Source organism: Cupressus sempervirens, chromosome 5, assembly GCF_028749045.1.
Source record: "Cupressus sempervirens isolate cs-2001-9-10 chromosome 5, ASM2874904v1, whole genome shotgun sequence".
Lineage (NCBI taxonomy): Eukaryota > Viridiplantae > Streptophyta > Pinopsida > Cupressales > Cupressaceae > Cupressus > Cupressus sempervirens.
The window spans coordinates 644,909,568-644,927,557 of record NC_143122.1 but is presented as its reverse complement, the minus strand read 5'-3'; positions in this window follow the sequence as shown (position 1 = coordinate 644,927,557).

Below are 17,990 nucleotides of genomic sequence, written 5' to 3'. Positions count from 1 at the left end.
CCAAGGTAGGAACAAAGCGTAGAACCTTCAACAAAACCAAGAATTGAGATAACAATGTTGAAAATGAATGAAATGATCATAAATGAAGAATAATGGAACTGGTAAAGAATGTTTTCAATCATTTTTTTGTCATTGATGTCAAACTTGCTACTTGCAGGAATGACAATTGCTTAAGTGATCCAAGTACTATCAATTGGTTGATTGACAAGGAGGTGGCAATCAATAAGATGTAACTAAAGTACCTAGAGAAAGGTTGAAGTTATGATGTTGTAATGAAATATAAGGATCAACTAAGCCATTGATGAAATAGTGTATTGATGACATACTCTAAGAGGATGGACACACTAAGACACAAAAAATATGTAAGGTTTAACTAAATAATTTTTAAAGCCTAACTAAGTTCATTGGAGAGAGTCGAGCAAGCTAGTTAGAGCCGAAAAAATTCTCAGTTGAAGTCAAGCAAGTTCAACTTCAGGTGCCGAGTGAAGATCAAGTGCCGAGTGATTTTCAAGTGTTGAGTGAAGATCAAGTGCCAAGTGATCCTTAGGTGCTAAGTGGTTTTAGGTGCCGAGCATGATATAGGAGCCAAGTGATATTCAGGTGCCAAGTAACACAGAATTGGTTAGGTGTCATCATCAGTAAAAGTAGTAGAAGCCAAGTAACACAGAAGGAGCCGAGCATCAGTAAACCAATGATGCCAAGTTGTTGCAATATTTGTTAACTCAAAGATTCACCAGACCAACGGCGATAAGTTTGTTACATTGAATTTTGTGAATTAGTTGGATGATAAGGATGATGAGTAGATGTCACCAAATTTTAGGTAAACCATGCAAACTAATTCAAAGCGAATGCTAAAAGATTTATCATGAAGTTTCTAGGAGAAGTAATTTGGAGGGGAAAAAAATATCATTTTCTCAAGATCAAATCAAGATTTGAGCAAGAAATGAAGAACAAAACTTCTATATAAGGAGTTACAGGTCAGAGATCAAGAAAGTGTGAGAGGGAGTTGGTCATAAGTGTGGTCATGTAAAGAAGCCAAGAGGAGTAAGAATAGAGGATCAAGACTCTAAGTTGATCAAGTGACCATAGAGTGCATTGGCATAACGAGTGGAAGAACTCAAGGAGACAGATCTTGAAGGATGAACAAGCTGTCAAGGAGGAAAGCCAAGCAAAGAAAAGAACTGAAGAGTGATCTAAAATCTGCACAGTTAGGGTTGCAATCTTTATCAAGTCAAAACCCTTCTAATACTCTCTTACCATTGTATTAGATAATGAAATCCTACATTGCTAGGTTAGCTTAATAGCTAGGTGGATAAGCCTCAGGAAAAGGATAAAGAGATCCCCAGGAGAAGGATAAGAGATCCTTAGGAGGAGGATAGGAGATCCTTAGAGAGGGATGAAATATTCTTTTGAGAAGGTGACTGTAAATTCCATGGACTTGGGGGAACCTAAAAACTCTATGTAAATCCTTAACAGGGTGACACTATAAGTTGAATATTCTTAAGTCCTCTAACAGGGCACACTCCTAATAGGGTGTAGAAATCCTTAGTGTTATGGTGTGATGCATGTTATCTTTCATGGTTGTTTAATATTTAATTGCATGCATGATAATTTCAGTTATGTACCATTAAGGATTAGAAAAAAAAGTTGTATTGGAAATTATTGGACCTTGAATAACTGATTCACCCCCCCTCTTAATTATTCTAAAGAATTCTAACAAAAAACTCCTACTTCGAGTAAGAATATGTCAAAGAATCATCCACTGGAGCAAATCATAAGAAGTAGAGATAAAGGTGTGATGACAAGAAGTAGAGTCAATGAAGAACTATGTTTGATATCTCAAGTTAAACCTAAGAATGCAAATGAAGCATGTAAATATGACTATTGGAAGCAAGCTATGAAAGAGGAATTGGATCAAATAGTAAAGAATGAGACAGGGGAATTGGTCCCCAAACCAGCAGACAAGAATGTGCTAGGAACTAAATGGGTATTCAGGAACAAGATGAATGAACAAGGTGAATTTGTAAGGAAAAAAGAAAGATTGGTATGCAAAGGTTACTCATAGCAAGAACGAATAGACTATGATGAGACATATGCTCTTGTGGTAAGAATAGAAGTGGTAAGATTATTCTTAGCATCTGTAGCATATAAGAAATTCAAAGTATATGAGATGCATGTCAAGTTGATATTTCTAAATGGAGAACTCAAAAAAGAGGTATACATTGAGCAGCCTAAAGGTTGTCCTTTAACAAATGACAGGGATATAGTATGTAGATTGAAGAAATTATTGTATGGCTTGAAGCAAGCACCCAGAACTTGGTATGCAAGGTTGGACAAGCATTTGACAAAGCTTGGATATAGAAAAGGTATGGTAGATAGTAATCTATATTGGGAAGAAATTGATAATGGATTAATGATCTTGGTAATATTTTTTGATGATTTCATATTTGGAGGAAATGATGATGAAAGTGACAAGTTTGTAGAAGAAATGAAGAAGGAATTTGAAATGAGTATGATAGGAGAAATTAAATATTTTCTAGGATTACAAATTTTGCAGGATAAAGAAGGAATCTTTATTTCTCAGACTAAATATTTGAAGGATTTACTAAAAAAGTTTGGTTTGGAAACATGTAAACCCATTGAAACACCTATGGTAACTGGACACAAATTATCTACAAAGGATGAGACACCTATTGTTGAGTAGAAGAAGTACAGAAGTTTGATTAGAGGTTTGCAATATCTGACTCACACAAGGCTAGATATGGAAAATGCAGTTGGAATTGTTGCAAGATTCCAAGCTGATCCCAGAGAAGCACATTATGTAGTAGTCAAAAGGATATTTAGATACCTAAAAGGAACACCTAAGTTTGGATTGTGGTATGATAAGTCTAATGATTTCACTCTATGTGCTTATATTGATGTTGATTGGGTAGGAAGTATGGATGACAAAAAGAAAACCAGTGGTGGAGCCTTCCTTCTTGGAGGAATATTGGTTTCTTGGCTAAGAAAGAAGTAGGATTGTACCTCAAAAAGTATAGTAGAAGTAGAATATGTTGTAGCAACAAACAATTGTAATCAAGTTGTTTGGATGAAATAGATTTTGAAGGATATAAGGATAGAAATTAGTGAACCTATTGCCATACATTGTGACAATACAAGCACAGTTAATATAAAAAAGAATCTAGTGTTGCATTCTAAGACCAAACACATTTCTATCAAGTATTATATGTTGAGAGAGAAAGTTGTAGAAAAAGAAATTAGACTGGAGTATGTGAACACTAAAGAGTATATTGTAGATATTTTCACTAAGCTTCTTCCCAAAGAGACTTTTGAGTACCTATGAGGTATGCTAGGGGTTATGCCCCTTCCTACATCGAAGTAGAAGATGCAAGAATGCATCAGTCTAGTGTAACAGAGCACCATTGTTTGTCTAGACTAAATTTTGATGCTTCCTATATGGGGGAGTATCTGTGATGGATAGAGTCATCCAGGACTCTTGTTGGATGTTGTCTTAAACAATGTCTTTGTAACACTTGAGCTAAGTAAGAATCAGTTGTTGCAGAGTTTTAATGGTTGCTAAAACCTTTGACATTGATGTCAATAGGGGAGAAGTTCATTATGAAAAACAAGCAAGAATAAGTACATCATGTTCAAAAGAAGTTTAGTAGTTTGGGAGAATGATTGATGAAGAGGATTTGAAAAGAAAGGTTAACAGTTTTTCACAGTTGGTATTCTTGGAACTAGATGTTTTTCATCTATGTTTTCATTGTTGGAGTTGATGAAATCCAACTCCGAAGATGCCCAAGATCACCCGCATGCGAAAACCTATCAAAGGGAAGCCAAGGAAGGAAGAATGTAGAGGTAGGGAAAAACCCTAAACGAACATGAGAGACAAGAAGATATTGCAACACAAGAAAATATGTATTTACAATATGCAAAATGTGATATGTTGTGAAATACAATGAGGGAGCTCGAATATAAAGAGCTCAAGGAATCTCCTAGAACAAGCTAGAAGACGCTAAGAGATAAGTGTGACAACTAAGCATACATCCACATGAGGTGGAAATTCCTCAAACAAGGTGAGAGGATAAGTATGACTTAGGAGAGAACAAACTCTCATATTGTCAACAACTTATAACTAACTCTTAGACTACAACTAATAAATTAAATGCATTTACCTAAGTAAGCTTAAGTAAATAGAATAAATTATTAATTATTAATTATTTACTCTAACAACCCCCCTTAAGTGCAACTTAGGGAAATGCCTTAAGCTCATAAAACTAAGAAATGCAAAAATGGGTCCTAACAACAAGGCCATGTTAGGTACCCATGTACAAATGCAAAAGATGCAACCTCTGTAAATGAGGAAAGAGAGAAAACCACGTGGGAAAAACCCTCCCCCAAAAAGAGGTGAGAACCTAGTGAAGAACTGAAAAAGCCTCCAACTAGGGAAATGTCCCCTAAAATAGGAACAAGGAGTGATCATATGGTAGATGATCCATCTCACCGAAATGCATAGGTAGCTAGCCACTACAATCACCTTGTATATAGGATCAACCACTGAATACATAGTTCATACTATTGAACCATCGAACCATAGATGCATTAGAACAATAGCATAACCCCCCCTTAATTCAAATGAGGTGAGATGATAGGCAACTGAGAAGGTGGGCCAAAATTCTCCTGCAGATGAACCAAGAATGACGAGAGAGGAAGAGGTACATACACCTATAAAGACACGATCACAACGATGTTGCATGGGGCTAATGTCATGGAAGGGACACTCACTTGACAAAGGGAGAAGGACTAAAATAGTAAACAACTATCCCCTCCATGGTGCTTTATAAAAATAGTGCAAGTACAACTAACTATAAACAATGTTCATGACCCCGAAATGCAAAAGTGACACTTTATCTCAGTGCGTATACAAAAGTTCTTAAAAATGATGTCTACAATGATCAAAATAGGAAAAAAACTGACACAAAAGATAGGACAACCCAAAAAAAAAGAAACCATGCCAGGAAAATGATCCTTAGACCTAAAACACCCAAGATATCCACCATATAGCAAAAATGCCAAAAATATGATAGAAAGAGAATGGGCCAAAATCTAAGAAAAAAGACTACATTTTTGAAAAGGTGACAAAACCATCTTTCCAAAAATATAACATTTTCAAAAAGCTGACATGGGATGCAAAAGATATGCATGTCGGAGTCAAAAACACAACTTCAGACTTCAATTGAAAAATGGGTAACAAAATTGCATCAAAACCTAAAAATACCTATAGCAATTTCTCTGTCTCAAAACTTTCTTTCTGATGCTTCTTTCGAATTGGAAAAATATCTTCGTATGCCCAAGTTATGGCCAAAAAACCACAAGTCGGTCAAAATGACCCTTGGAGAGGTGCAAGGGGCTCAAGATGCAATGACATCATGATGATTTCAGTAAAGCATGCCATTAAAATTGATGGCCTATTAGCTTTCGTAGCAAAAAAGAAGCCACATGGCAAACTGGTTGACATGGCAGGGGCTACGTGGTAAAGTGCCACATGGAAAACCTGCCACGTATCACCCACAGACTGGGTGACTGCTGCTGACTATACCACAAATCATTCCAAGTGTCACTATAGAAAACATCCACGTAGATGCCAAGTGTACTGGGGGCAGCTGACATAAGCTCTGCACCGGTGGAGGAAGTAGGCTGAGTGGCAGAATCTGGTAGTGCATAGGATGCTATCGCCGGAGGAGAGGCTCAATCAGGTGGCGGCAAAATTTGTGCACTCAGGTGGAGCTATTAGGCACAGGTGGTGCTCTAGTTGAGCACTGGCGGCCCCACGGTGACCGCTGGGTGGTGCTGTGGCGGCGTGGCCCAAAATGAATTTATTTTTTTGACCCTGCATCCATACAGAAAGCCCTACAACCAAAAAAAAATTTCCTCCTAGAGCCCTGTCTCCAAAAATGAAAAGTTTTATATGGATCCTAGCTAAAAAGCACCTTCTGAATTCAATGGCAGTTTCCATTTGGGCTCAATGTGCTCCGAAAATTTGTTGTTCCCCTGATTTGAAGAAAAAATGCACAAACAAACTAGGGTTTGTGACTCTAAATCGCGGCTTCAAAAATCCTTCAACGAAGTAGCAGTAGGGAGGCTCTGATACCATGTTGGAGTTGATAAAATCTAACTTCGAAGATGCCCAAGATCACCTGCATGCAATAACATATCAAAGGGAAGCCAAGGAAGGAAGAGCGTGGAGCTAGGGAAAAACCCTAAATGGACATGAGAGACAAGAATATATTGCAACACAAAAAAATGTGTATTTACAATATACAAAATGTGATATATTATGAAATACAATGAGGGAACTCAAATATAAAGAGCTCAAGGAATCTCCTAGAGCAAGCTAGAAGATAAGTGTGACAACTAAGCATACATCCACATGAGGTTGAAAGTCCTCAAACAAAGTGAGAGGATATGTATGACTTAGGAGAGAACAAACTCTCGTATTGTCAACAACTTATAACTAACTCTTAGACTACAACTAATAAATTAAATGCATTTACCTAAGTAAGCTTAAGTAAATAGAATAAATAATTAATAATTAATTATTTACTCTAACAGTCGTCAATGCCCAAGGGGGAGATTGTTGGAAACATGAATGTTGATGATATTCCTATGGGGGAGTATTCTAGAAACATGATTAGATCACTATCATGATGATATGTTACATTCATGATTATGTTTGTCATTGATGTCAATATAGCAATTTTCTATGGTATCTAGAAAAATATTGGAAAGATCAAGTTGGTACAGATAGATCATTGAGTACTTTTAGTAGCAAGGTTAAAAGGATATTATGCTATGTATCTAGTATACAAAGGTAACCTCAGAAGCATAAGATATTAAGTCTGGAAGAAGTTATGCAAGTTTCAGTGAAGATTGTTTTGAGATAGAGTTTACAAAGGCATGTTTTGGTAAACTTGTTAAATCTCTTAGTAGAGTTATTATTTTGAGAATCCAAAGTTACAGATGTGAAGAAGACATGTTGGTGATGATGTGGCTAAGCTCGCTCATCATAATATTACATGTACGAAAAGTTATTCAAGTTGCAAGGCAAAAGATTAATATTATCACCAAGTGTAATGTGTTCTTCATGTGGTCCTATAATAATTAATTGAGAAGGTGTATCACTCGACACGAAGAATTTTTTTATGGATTAGGTATAAAGGAAGGACATTTTTCTTTATCAATAAGAAGAATGTATGGATGATGGCAAATGATCGAAGAGCAGAATGCAAAGATAAGAAGAGTTGAGCAAAAGTGAAGGAAATTTCATTGTCAAAGTTTTATTGTGTGATCCAAAGTTGGATACTTGGATCTAAGGTCTGAGAGTGATTGGTTGGGTTGATAGGACTGAGGAAAGAAGTTGAAGTACAGTACACACAATTATTCCACAAGGAATAGTTGAGATATCAATTGGATAGTAAGTTCAGTGGTCTTGCCCTAGAAGTTGTTTGGATAGTGGGTCCTTCTATCTTCTACAACTCCTAATAATGTTGGCACAACTCCTAATAGGGTTGGAATCTCCTAATAGGGATTCAAAGTCTCCTAATAGGGACTCTTATGTACTAAATTTTGTAATAGACTCCTAATAGGGTCCATCCTCTAACAAGGAATATTTATATTAATACATCATCTTGTGGGCATCATTCCTACTGGGGTTTTCCCTCTAATCAAGGGTTTCCCTAGTTAACATATCTAGTGTAATTGTCTATGTGCATCTTGTTATGGTTACTATTTACTTTGGTTGAATGGATAAGATTTTTTAAGGTTAATAAATTTTTTAATTAATGGATAATTGATTCACCCCCTCCCCCCTCTTAGTTATCTTGGTGGACTATTGTTTCTAACATTAACTCTAAGGTTATCTTGGTAGTCTCTCTAGACTCTAGCCCTCTAGTGACCCTATGCGCCATCAATATCATTTCTCATAGACAAGTTATACTAATAGGGAAAGGCCACAACTAAGAATTCTCTCTACTCCCATCCTAGCATGTACTAGCACTTGAGGCATGGGTGGCATAACATAGCAATTCGTGTTAATTCATTTTAATCCCCCATTTAATGTCATTTTTATCACGTATTAATACTACTTACAATGGGTTATCCTAGTAGCCTCTTTAGGGCCCTGGCCCCCAATGCAAGAAACTTCCCAACATATACATAGATAACCTACCCTAGGATCATAAAAGTATATCTCATAAAAATTACAAAAACCACATCATTTATATACAAGAAATTGGAAAGCACCAATAAATGACTTATCGAAAGCTCACAAGTTACACCAAGAAAATCACAGTACATGAGCTTACAAAGAAGAACTAGATCTCATCATAGAAACACACGAGTTTATAGTAATTTTTGGGAAAGATATAATCGTGACTAAAACCATCACATAAAATCAACTACTTCCCAAGCCTCTAGTAAGCATTCCTATTTGGTCAAACTACTAGGTTTCCCCAAAACTAATCACAAGATAACACATAATATCACAACCAACATTAAAAAAAGTGTATTTAGTCAACAATTTTAGTTTTCAATAATGTTTCATAAAGTTTGTTTTGCATAAAGATTCAAGTTTTCATTTGCAAGGTTCTCTAGTTGATAGTTTTTCAAAGTCTAGTTTAATTGTGGGACAATCCATATTTCCATAGTCAAAGAATTCAAATCTTTCCTAATAGAGTATACACTTAAGGGAACAAAATAATTATTCTTATTTTCTCGAAAGTTATATCACCATTTGACTTCTATAAAAGTATTTTCATTTAAGGCAGTATTTAGATACTCAATTATATTTTAAAATATCATATTAAAATCATTATTTAAAGTCTATAAGAGATGGTATTAAATAATAATAGTCAGTATAGGTGAATTCAATTCAATTTATAATATCTTAATTGAATAATATTAAAACTTAATTATAAGTAAATTTACATTTTAATAATTTTTAATATTATTAACTTTAAATAACATTAAAAACTTAATGTTAAAAATATAGTTAATAAAGACTTACATTTTTTATTTTTAGATCTCATAGGCTAGGGGTTGTCGCGGTAGGTCTTGGTGGCCCTAGCAAGAACATCCTACCTTTTGAAAATACCTACCACTAAAATAGCAAGTCTGTTGTATGGTAGACTTTGTCCACCATGTAAGGGAGAAAAGGAAGTTGGGGAGGTGGTGCCCCCTCCCTAGAATTATATATATATATATATATATATATATATATAATAAGAACCCCCTTACAGGTATGATTAATTTTTATATAATTTTTTTTAAAAATATTTTTATCTAAAGATTTGATAGGGAAACTAATTATAATCTATTAGTTTTCTCTCTCATGCTACAAATGTACTAAGAACTACCATTATATTTGGTATGTGTTTTCCAAATGGCAATGACCGCTTATTTATATTGAGGATAAGCCATGAAGAGACACGTTCCATGAATAGGACATGTCTATTCTTTAAGTAGATAATTAATATAACATAATCATAATCATTTTTTCACATATATATAATTTTATATAGATAATGTCTTTTGATAAAAATATGTCTTTTGATAATTTTCTACATTAGTTTTTAAAAGATTCTAGCTATTTCAAGATCAATATAGAGACTATGGAGAAAGTTTCTGAGACATCATACATCTAGAGTTTTCTTCCTAAATTTTTTTTTTATAGGATTAAGAAGACTTCATTCACTTATCTTTAGTTTTGTTCCTTCCTAAAGGAAAGAATGGTGTTCAAAGATCATGGATCACTTTTTGTACATAGTTTTGAACATCTACCATTGACTATTGTAAGAATTTTTCTTAGGGCAAAATCGACCCAAGACCAAGGAACTAAAACACAAGCACAAAATAGACTAGAGTATGATCAGAGAATTTGTATAATATTCAATACAATGTACAAGTACACTAGAAGTGCCTATATATAAAGGCCTTTGAGATTAATCTAGAATGCCTAAGAATTAGCTACATGATAAATCATACAACTAGGCACATGTCCACCAGATATGGTTTATCCTCCATTAAGCATGAAAGTAAGTGTGATGATGAGAGGATAAGCCTACAATGGTGTAGCACACAAATCAGTGTTGTACAGAACATGTGCTAAATTAGGAGTGCAAATAATTGTGTTGTCTACATAACAACTCAGTGAATGATGCAAACTCTATTCTTGTAGACACCATGTGCTTAATTAGAGTTGTGGACTTCTGTGTTGTCAACATGACAACTCAAAAAAGGTGTGCAAACTCCTAAGTGTCTCATAAAAATAAATAATAAAATAATGCAAAAAACTAAGTAAACTTAAGTAAAGTGTAAATAGTAAATATCTATTTACACCAACACCCCCACTTAAGTGCAACTTAGGGGAATGCACTTAAGCTCACAAATGCATGATGGGTTGCAACTACGAGGCCATGTTAGGTACCCATGTACAAAAGCAATGCTATAAAATGATGCAATGAAATCTCTCATAAAGTGGAGAAAGAGGGAAAACCTCATGGGAAAAACCCTCCTCCAAAAAGAGAGATAAGTACAATAAAGAAGATGAGAGAGAAGAAGACCTCAGAAGAAGAAAAAATCCCTTCCAGAAGAAGAAGAAGAGAGAAGTCAAGGGACTCCCCTTTCTACAAAATCCCACACCCCCAAGAGATCTGAGAAATGAATATACTTGACCTTGGTGAAAGGTTTGGTGAAGATATCATCAACCTGCTCTGCTACAGGATAGTACTGTAGTGCAATGATCTACTCATGTATTAGCTCTCTAATATAGTGCATATGAACCTCGATGTGCTTAGTCCACTAATGTTAAACTGGATGCTAAAGAGATTTCAATACCACTCTGATTGTCACAATGACTAACTATAGGCTTATGTAGATCAAATCCAAACTCCTCCAAGATATGTTGTAACCAAAGAACCTTTGTAGCTGCATTGCTAGTGTCTCGATACTCAGCCTCTGTGGAAGAAAGAGAAACATTATTTTGCTTCTTACTTTGCCAACAAATAGGGTTGAAACCAAGGTGAAATATGTATCCTAGAGTAGACTTGCGAGAATCTAAGTCCCCTACATAGTCTGAGTCTATGTATCCAACCAGCTGAAGTCCTGTACCTGCTGCATAATGTATCCCATGTGTATGTGTACCCTTTATGTAGTACAAAATGCACTTGGCAGCCTTCCAATGAAGCTCATGAGGTTCTTGCATAAAGCGTGAAACCATGCCAACAAAAAAAGCTATATCAAGGCATGTATGTGTCAAGTACAGAAGGCTCCCTACTAACTATCTATATAATGTAGCATTAACAAGTGGAGTGGTACACTTAGCCTCTAACTTGACACCTAATAGAAAGGGAGTAGGAGCAAGCTTGCAGTCACTCATGTGAAACTAAGAAAGAAAGTCAAGAGCATACTTGGGTTGAGAGAGTGTGATCCCTACTGAAGACTGTGTGATCTCAATACCAAGGAAGTAATGTAGTAAAGCCAAGTGTGTCATAGAAAATTTATCTTGTAGAGAGGTCTTGACACTGATAATGATGGATGAAGTGCTCCCTGTAATGATCAAGTCATCTACACAAAGCACTAGTATCAAGTGTGAGTCATCCTTTTGAAGAATGTAGATATTCAAATTAGACTGACACCTGGTGAATCTTGCTAAGAGTAAGAATGAATCCATTTTGGCATACCAAGCTCAAGGAGCTTGCTTAAGACCATAAATAGACTTCTTCAATCTAAAAACCATAGTATAATCTTGTACGAACCCCTATGGTTGTTCCATATAAATCTCCTTGTGAAGATCACCATTCAAAAAAGTGCTATTTACATCCATCTAGTGGACAACCCAACCATGAGCTGCAGCAATAGCTAGCGTCAAGTGAATGGAGTTCATCTTGGAAATTGGTGCAAAAGTCTCTATGTAGTCAATACCTGGAACTTGGAAGAAATCTTTGGCTACTAGTCTAGCCTTATGTGTTTCAACACTTCCATCCATTGCAAATTTGGTTCGATAGATCCACTTACATCGAACCACCTTTCTTCCCTTATGAAGGGGAACTAAGTCCCAAGTGTTATTTTTCACCAAGGAAATATATTCTTCCTCCATGGCCTTGTCCCATTTTGGAATCCCTAATGCTTCCTTAAATGACTGTGGATTTGAAGCAATGGCTATATATGCATGTGGAAATGACTTGTGTTCTGACCTTGTCCTCCGAGTGTCTGAAGGATTTCCCACCAATGAACTTGTTGCATTAAGGGTTTGTTGTGCCCAACAAGGTTTAGTGGAAGAAGAAGGAATGTCCTCAACTATTCGTTAACCTTGCAAAGGTGGTGTCCTATGAGTCAAAGTTGGAGGAATCTCATCTTTTGAGTCACTATCATCACTATGATCACTATCCATGAAGGAGGAAGAAGGAGAAGTTGAAGAAGCCAGACTTGGACATGTTTCTTCAAAGTGAACACTCCTCTCATAAAATACTTCATGAGTCTCTGGATCTATTAGTTTGTATGCCTTTAGATGGTCAGGATATCCAACAAATATGCATGGTTTTCTTTGAGGTTCTAATTCCTTTTGCTTCTGTGGAGGTATCCTTGCCCATGCTAGACAACCAGAAACTTTGAAGTTCTTTACACTTGGTTTTCTACCACACCATGCCTCAAAAGGTGTTATTCCATCTAAGGCCTTATATGGACTTATGTTTTGGATGTAGTTGGCACAACACATGGCTTCTGCCCAAAACACTTGATCTAGAGACTTATGTTGAAGCATACAAGTGGTCATTTTCTTAAGGGTTCTATTATTTCTTTCAGCTACACCATTCTGTTGTGGCGTGTATGCAACTGAATGTTGAAGATCTATACCCTCATGAGTGCAAAAGTCTATAAGCCTAGAGTTAACATATTCTCTACTATTATATGTTCTTAAGATCTTGATGGCTTTCCCTGATTTTTTCTCAACTTGAGCTTTGAAGGTAATGAAGTTATCAAATACTTCACTCTTATGAGCAAGAAAAAAGATCCAAGTGTACCTTGAAAATTCATTAATAAATGTGAGAACATAGTGGGCCTTACCAAATGATGGTACTAGAAATGGGCCAACTACATCACTATGAACCAATTCTAAAATAGCAGTTGCCTTCCAAGACTTCCCCTTGTCATATTTCTCTTTGGGATGCTTGCCTACTTCACAACCTAGACATACACCCTCTAAATATTTGACTTGAGGTAGACCAATGACCATTTCCTTGCTACTAAGTTGTCAAACCTAGTGATAATTAAGATGTCCAAATCTCTCATGCCATAGTTTACTTTGTGTGTTTGAATGAGTCAAAAAGGCAAGAGAAGTGGACTTTGGCACAAAATGTGAGAAAGAATAAAGTTTTGTCTCATGATTTTCCTTTCCAATTGCCACCATAGAATCATCTTTGAGATTTTTCACAACAACTGTATCGGGGAGGAACTCTACTTTGTTGCCACATCCATAGCGAGTTATTTGATAGATGGAGAGAAGGTTGGTGCTAAGGTTTGGAACATGTAAAACATCCTTGAAGACACCATTTTTCAACTCAACATTTCCTTTCCCTTCTACTTTCACTTGAGTATCATTTCCCACATAGATGTAAGGTATATTTGATGGTTTTAAAGAGGAAAAATGCTCCCTTGAAGCACCCATATGATGTGTTGCTCCTGAATCAAGAACTCATTCCTCAACATTATTTGTACTAGCTACCAAAGCTTGTCCCTTACCCTTTGAAGTGGATGAAGATCCCTTATCCTTATATGCATTTGATACATCATTTTTTTTTTCCTCATTATGTTGACCAATTCATCAATCTGCTTATCCTTGCACTCATGTTCATCATGACCATTTCTCTTACAATAGGAACAAGATCTCTTCACCTTTTTGTTGAAATTGTTCCCTTTTTTATTATTTTTTGAAGAAGACTTTCCTTGTTGTGAAGAAGATTGTTGAGTGGAAGAAGATTGATTTGAGGAAGATTGTTTTTTTGAGGAGGACTCTTGTGTGTCATCATGTGGCTTAACCTTCCACTACATCTACTTCTTGTTGGAGTTTTTACCACTTGAATTACCTTCATTTGCTACCAAGGCTTTGGTCTTGGAAGACTTGAGAATTCCCATACCCACTAGATTATCATGTTCTAAGATCAACTTTTTTGAAAATTTCTCAAATGAGACTTAACATAGGCACCGCCCATTGTTAATTTGTGTGTATTAAAGATAGAAACAAAAGGAGCATATTCAGGTGGAAGATGAGTCATTATGTGTTTGATCATCTTTCCATTCTTGAGGGGTTCACCACAATCCTTAAGTTGTGCTCTATACATTTCTACTTGGGTAAGATAGTCTTTGATGTTGTCAAAATTCCTAGGATCCAACTTGAGAAGTTTGTCCTCTATAGTGTAAGTCATGTCTTCATCTACTATCCCATACAAAGCTTCAAGATTGGCCCAAACCTCTATTGGATTGGTAAGCTTTCTAATGTGAAATTTGACAAGATCAGAGATATTTTTCAACAAGGTTCCTAGGACCATCTCTTGTTTGAATTCCCAATCTTCTTTTTGAGGTTCATCAGCATTAGTAGGAGGTTTCTTTGTTGCTCTAGTTACATAACATAGTAAACCTTTTTCTACCTATGGTTCTTTAATGTTTTCTTTCCAAGTAGCATAATTATGTGGAGTTAACTTTGAAAAAGAACCCATAATGGAAGAACACAAGATCAAGGAGACACAGTACACAGTACATACCCCCCATTTTCACTCAATCAAAAAATTCCCCCCAAATAAATGAGTTTGGCAGTTTATACATAGTGTGTTTACAATGGGCCACTTGTCAAAATGGACAAAGTGGGCTTTCTAATTTTTTTGATTACAACCTCTATATAGAGTACAAATCTAGAATTTTACAATGTAGTTCAAAAATACAACAATTGTGAGGACCTATCTTTGAAAGAGGTATTTTTGTCCACACAAGACTACAATCTGACTGCATATCTAAAATGTAGACAAAAAAATATACACTTTAAAAAAAATAGAACCTAAAAAGGAGTCTAGATGAGCTCATACGATGTGTTTGAATTTGCAAAATGCAAGATTAGACAAGTATAGTCACCAAAAAATGCTATTTCTGAAAAATTTGTGCACCAAAACTAGAAAATAGCTATATCACTAAAAAATTTAGGAAATTTTACCCAAAAAAAAAAAAAAATTGCACTTGATTTGGAGTCTGGATGACTGAGTTATGGTCATTTGAAGTCAGGTTGCCAAATCAAAACTACATATAAAGAGGGGTCTGGAGAGGAAAACACTATGTTAAATTTGACAGTCAAACAACCATTGTAGCAATTCAAAATTTTCATAGAATGATGGTCAAATATTTGTCAAATTTAGGCTCATAGATTGTTGACATCAGTGAAAATGCAGGCCCCTACTGATGTGGTGATGACATCACTCGTACGGATGATGATGTTAGTACATATGAACTGTACGTATCTGTAAGGAAACTATGCAAAAAAGGATGATGTGGCTACTTGGCATGGCATACGGTCTACTAACTTGGAGTTGATAGCTAGCGTTGACTGTATGTGGAGGTGGTTGCTTGTGTGGCAGACTAGGCTGGATAGGAAGCTGTGAATAATAGGGTGACACGTGTCATTGTGATAGTGGAATTGGCATGGTATGCATGGCCTATGGCTTAGTGCTTATGAGACTTTATGATTTCACGTGTCATGATTAAGGGGAGCCACCTATCATCCCCACATTTACAAAGCAGAGGCACTAGAATTGCAAGCTACAACAGTGCTAAGTTAAATATTTCGACAATGAAATTTAAAAAATGGCAGAAAGTTCTTTTGTTTGAGTCCCACATTCATGGGTTAGCCATGGTATTAGTTGTTTAAAAGAAACAAACCATGGTTAACAAATAACAAACTACCTCCACCAGTGCCAAAAATTGGAGAGAGGGTCACCGGTTTCTAGATTCTGTGGAATATTCACCAATTTGTCAATGTGGTTGCCATTTGTGGGAAGTGATTGCTAGAAATTTGGTGATAGACCACCAATAGAATATTTTGTGGAATATTCTTAGTGTAGGGCTGGGGTGTGACTACCTGTTGCCTGTGCTAAGAAAAAATTCTCTACTAATAATTTTGAAAAAAAATTTGAAAATCCAAAAAAATTGCAAAATTAACATATCCAAAAAATGAATTTAACAGATCAAATGATGACCATACCAAATTTTCAAATTGGTCCTTCGAGTTCTGATTTGCAAAAAAAAATTACCTTATGGTCAACTATGGCCTAAAATAGGAAAATTTATAGTTGATCTTCACCGAATCATCACTTTGGATGCAATGGTGAGGTTCGCTTTGTCTCTAAATGCTCCCAATTGTTGCAAATGCTCTAAATCTGAATTGGGTCCCTTCAAGAGATGAAGCAACAAGGTCTCCAATGGATATGTGACGAGTATCTCCCTCAACTCTAATACCATGTAACAATTTTCCTTAGGGTAGAATTCACCCAAGACTAAGGAACTCAAACATAAGCACAAAATATACTAGAGTATGATCAGAATAACTCTATAGTATTCAATACAATGTACAAGTACACTAGAAGTGCCTGTATATAAAGGCCTCTAAGATGCATCTAGAATGCCTAAGAATCAGCTACATGATAAGTCATGCAACCAGGCACATGTCCACCATATATGGGTTATCCTCCATTAAGCACAAAAGTAAGTGTGATGATGAGAGGATAAGCCTAAAATGGTGTAGCACACAAATCAGTGTTGTAGACAATGTGTGCTAAATTAGGAGTGCGAATAACTATATTGCCTACATGACAGCTCAATGAATGATGCAAACTCCACCATGTGCTTAATTAGAGTTGCATACTTCTGTGTTGTCAACATGACAACTCAAAAAAGGTGTGCAAACTCCTAAGTGTCTCATAAAAATAAATAATAAAATAATGCAAAAACCTAAGTAAACTTAAGTAAAATGTAAATAGTAAATATCTATTTACACCAACAGCTACACATTTTGGAGTGATCTATATTTTCTTCCATTTTACTTTCTTAGAGATCTTAGGGTGAAAGAAATTCTATTATGGTAGTTATATTATTTTATTAGCATCTATTTTGAAGGGGGGAGGGCTCTTCCCACTGGGTTTTCCCTCTTTCCTCTCTCTTTTCTTTAGATTCTTGTTTTTCTCCTTAGTTAGAATTGTGGTGTTGATGATTAATTCAAACTTTGGTTTCATCCACTCTTTTTTTTAGTTCATTGTCCACAGATTTTGGATCACCACCCTAATGAAGGTTGTGCACTATAATTTAAGGCCAAATTAGAACTTGCATCATTAGTTCCATTCCAACATTTTTTGCATGATTTATTTCAGCATTGGCTATATCTTTGAAAACATCTTGTAAATTAAAATAACTAATGGAAATTCATTCTTGATTTTAGATCTTTGTTTTGCTCTATTTTTATCTAAGATTTTTTCTTCTATCTTTCAGGAAAGATCTAGTTTAGTTTTATATATTAATTTTCAAAATCTTCCATGGTATCATAGCTCTAGACTTTCATGCCTCTATTCTCTTCATGAGATTTTTTTGGCATTGGTTTCCAGATATGAACTTTCAAATGTTTTTTTGTATTAGACCTAGGGGACCTTCATTTTAGATCACTTTGAGCCCAAATAGACATCACCATCGAGCTCATAGTGCAAAAACCCTCTCATTTCCATATAAATTTTTCCCCATTTGGAAAATGTTGCAATCTAAGGCCAAAAAAATTGCACCCAAGTTGTACAGCCTAGGTATACTTTATGAGACAATGATTATTTTTTATTTCTTTAAAACATAAAACTTTGGGAAGGTCAATGTTCTTTTTACATTAACAAAAATTCATGTCTTATTTCCTAAGG